This window comes from Gadus macrocephalus, chromosome 1 (genome assembly GCF_031168955.1).
Source record: "Gadus macrocephalus chromosome 1, ASM3116895v1".
Lineage (NCBI taxonomy): Eukaryota > Metazoa > Chordata > Actinopteri > Gadiformes > Gadidae > Gadus > Gadus macrocephalus.
Genome location: NC_082382.1, coordinates 21,481,333 through 21,485,633, shown reverse-complemented (window position 1 = coordinate 21,485,633; position 4,301 = coordinate 21,481,333).

Sequence of the window (4,301 nt, the reverse complement as noted above, 5' to 3'; positions counted from 1 at the left end):
GTAGAAGCAGGTGGAGCAGGCCTTGGATGTATGAACGTTCCTTTGCTTTCCCGTTCAAAAGAACCTAATGAACTTCAGTGCATGTCGACTCCCGAACCAAGGGGCTTCCCTCAAAGGGAAATCTGTACCTGCCTTGGTATGCTAACCAGCTACGCAGCTATATGTTTCACAGGGAGAACCGGGCCTTCTGGATCATAATCTAATTGATTTCAGATGCTTCAGGCTTTAATAGAAAAACGGCACATTGGTAACGGAGCTCGACCCTCAATGGAAAAGGTGCTGGTTTTCATTCCCCCCCAAAGTCTGCAGCCTACCTTAGGCGCCCTTGAGCAAGATGTCCTACCCGTCCCCGTCCCCGTCCCGTCCCCGTCACCCTCTACCTGCACCTTCGTGACGAAACGTCTCTGAATTCCCTGCTGAACCATTGCGCGGTCACAACAGACCTCCAGTGGAGAATGACAAGCTCATCTCTCTCACCCTCTACCTGTCTGCTCGTGATGAAACGGGAGCCAGGGGAAGACGCCTGAACGGTTGAAATAACACTTTAACGATGACGGGGAAGCCCGGCGGTATGTCAGCGCAGGCGGGCCGTGACGGCATGAGGTGGTCGACGTCTTCAAAGCGGACGAACTCCACGCTAATGGCTTCGTTTTGCTCCTTTTGTGTTTCCTGCCGCAACCCGAGTCCCCCCTGTTTTTTTTTTCAATTGGTCTTGAAGTACTTTCAGAAGTCACGGCCTGTTGTCGGCTTCCTGGCTCCCTGTCTCCAGCGGGTTTCAACCGGTCCGGGAGCCAGGGGGTCTCGCTGTGGGGGGTTCGGACGGTCGAGAGAGAGAGGGGGGGTTTATGGCGCATAAGAGCTGCCTACAAAGAGACACAAAGAGATGGGGAGAGGGGGGAGAGAGAGGGGAAAGAGAGAGAGAGAAACCAAAGAGAGACCAAAGAGAGAGAGAGACCAAAGAGAGAGAGAGAGAGAGACAGAGAGAGAGAGAGAGAGAGAGAGAGACAGAGACAGAGACAGAGACAGAGAGAGAGAGAGAGAGAGAGAGGACGGTGAAAGTGAGAGGGAGGGATGAGGGGGGAGAGAGGGAGAAATAGAGAGGAGGGGAAGAGAGAGAGAGGGAGAGAAAGAGAAAGAGAAGGGGGGAGAGAAAGAGAAAGAGAGAGGGATAAAAAAGGCAAGAGAGACAGGGAGTGAGAGACACAGACAGATCAGAGTGGAAGAGAAATGGGTAAGCCTGAGGGTGAATCTATGGAAAAGCTTTAAAAGGTGACTGGGCAGGTCAAGCCTTTTACTGGACAGGCAAATAAAACGTGAAAATGGAAAGGAATCCATATAGGGAGCCCATGAATAGCACTGTACTGCTCTGTTCCCAGCAAGTGGGACATAAAGACTATGAAGTGATTACGCTGAGTGCAAGAGGAAAGGATCGAGACAAAAAGACTGGGGAAAATAGCAAAAGGGGATTTAGAAAGAGAGAGGGAGAGAAAGAGGAAGGAGAAGTGAAGGAGATGGGATTAGCAGGAAGTTGGCCAGGGTCAAATGGAAATCTGGAGTGATGTTTGCTCTGGCGTAACCTCCTCAAACCCATGAAAACACACACACAGACACACGCGCACACACGCCCAACATGGGCACCCATACACAAACGAGCACACACACAGTGACACCACACTCACTCACACCAAACACACAGACATACACAAACATGGGCACTCATACACAAACGGGCACAAATACGCCAAACACACAACACACACACAACACACACACAACACACACACACACACACACACACACACACACACACACACACACACACACACACACACACACACACACACACACACACACACAGCTGTAGACAGGACGAAAGGCATCCTGGTACAGTTCATTGCCAGGGTCGGACTTGAAGCCCACACTGCTCTTTAGACTGAAAGTCTAAATGTTCCCCAACAAGAATAAATAAAGAGCCATTTAAAGAGATCGGAATGAAGAATATTGAGCGTAACAGAGAGAGGGAGAGAGAGATCAGAGGAATTGGAGAGGGGAGGACTAAAGACTTTTAAAAGAGGAAAATGTGACAGAGAGGGAAAGCGATGAGAGAGAGTGAAAGAAAGCTAGAGAGAGAGAGAGAGGGAGTGGGACAGAAAGAGGGAGGGAGTGATCACTTGACATATGGTGAGGATTATTTCAGATGTAAACAGTGACAGAGAAAGATGGATAATCAGGAGATTGAGCCAGGTGGTTGGTGAGAGAAGATATTTCGAATATTAATAAACTATTTGAACAGTTTTACTCCAGAGCCTGTAGATCTTTGCCTTACCCTCCGGTCACTGCACCTCACTAATAGTCCATATAAAGTTGGATTCTAGACATGGGCTTCATAGCTCAGAGGGCGATCCTGCAAAGCTGTCATGTGAAACCAAATGTCGAAAGTTTTCTTTACCAATGCAGGCTATCTGAACATCACGTTTACTTTGTCGGTCGGACCCTAAAAAGCTCAGTATGCTAACAAGCCAACTACATTGACGTGGCCAAGTACTCTAACCTCCCAGCACATTAATATGCGTGTCTTTGGAGGTATGAGGAAACATGTTTATGAACACGGGGAGAACCTTCAGACTTAACACAGAAAGGTCCCGGTGGGTTTTGAACCCGTGACCTCACGTTGTTTGGCAGCAGGGGTGCACAGTGCGACCGTGAATCAAATGGCTAAACGGTTATTTATGATTAGTATGAGTATATGAGTATGGGGCAGTGTAGGCCTTGTAGACCTGTTGTTGATTTTAGATTGTTTATCTTGTTTCATGTCATTTCATGATATGAGAAGGAGCTGCCTGCACACACACACACACACACACACACACACACACACACACACACACACACACACACACACACACACACACACACACACACACACACACACACAGCATCACCATCACTAAAGATACATTCTCACACACACAAACACATTGGCACACACACAGACACACATGAGCACAAGCTCACACACACCACAAAACACCCCGCACACACACACACACACACACACACATGAACACACACAGGGACCAAACCGCATGAAAGCAAAGCACTTGGCAGGAAGTGATGTGTGTTCTCTGGAACGTGAGCAATCTAAGACGTCTGACAGCCAGCGAGGGGGCTCAGATTGAAACCAGGGGTTCTGTTTCCTCCAGAGGCGCCCGAAAGTGACCTGGGGCCGGGCTGCTTTTAGCTCATTATCTGCTGCTCTCACTTCCTGTTGACGTACGCGGTGACGCAGTAAACCTCAGACGACGCTGTCACTCACACACGCGTGAATGAACGCGTACATGTGTACATGTGATCAGGTGAAAGATTTACACTCGGAAATGTGATGCAGTTCAAAGGAAGAAGAAAAACAACGAAAGAAAGAATCGCAACACACACACACACACACACACACACACACACACACACACACACACACCACACACACACACACACACACACACACACACACACACACACACACACACACACACACACACACAGTGGGGCCTCAGTGTGTTACTTCCCGTCAGGTCCGCAAGGCCCTTGGCCCTTTTCCTGTCCCCACACAAACACACCAGGAACTATAGTGTGTGTGTGATTGTGTGTGTGACTGAGTGTGTGTATGTATATTTATTATTCCAAGGCATAAACAAAAGTATGTACACACCGTGTGTTAGCGTCATAGGTCATGTGTGGTCACGGCATGGACATTTGTATGTGTGTGTGTGATTTGTAATTGTGTGTGTTGTATAAACCTGACCGTACCCCCCTCCTCCTCTCATTAGTGGGGTCTTCAAGTGGCTGTTTCCCCTGGTCACAGTCCACTGTGCAAGAGACCACTCCACACATGCATAGGATGTGTGCGTGTGTGTGTGTGTGTGTGTGTGTGTGTGTGTGTGTGTGTGTGTGTGTGTGTGTGTGTGTGTGTGTGTGTGTGTGTGTGTGTGTGTGTGTGTGTGTGTGTGTGTATGTGTGTGTCATGCCCTCCATCTTCCATGCAAGGGAATGTAACTCTGTCTACTTGTCTCGCTGTGTGTATGTCTGCCTGTATGTATGTCTGTCTGTCTGTCACTCTGTCTGCTTGTCCTTCTGCTTGCCTATCTGCCTATCTGTCTGTCACGCTGTCTGAATGTCTGTCTTTCTGCCCGCGTGTCATTCTGCTTGCCTGTGTCTGCCTGTCTGATATTATTTATACCTCCTTGTGTGACTGGGGATCCAGTCTCTCTTCAGGAACATGTATATTTTATGTTTCATGCTCAAAT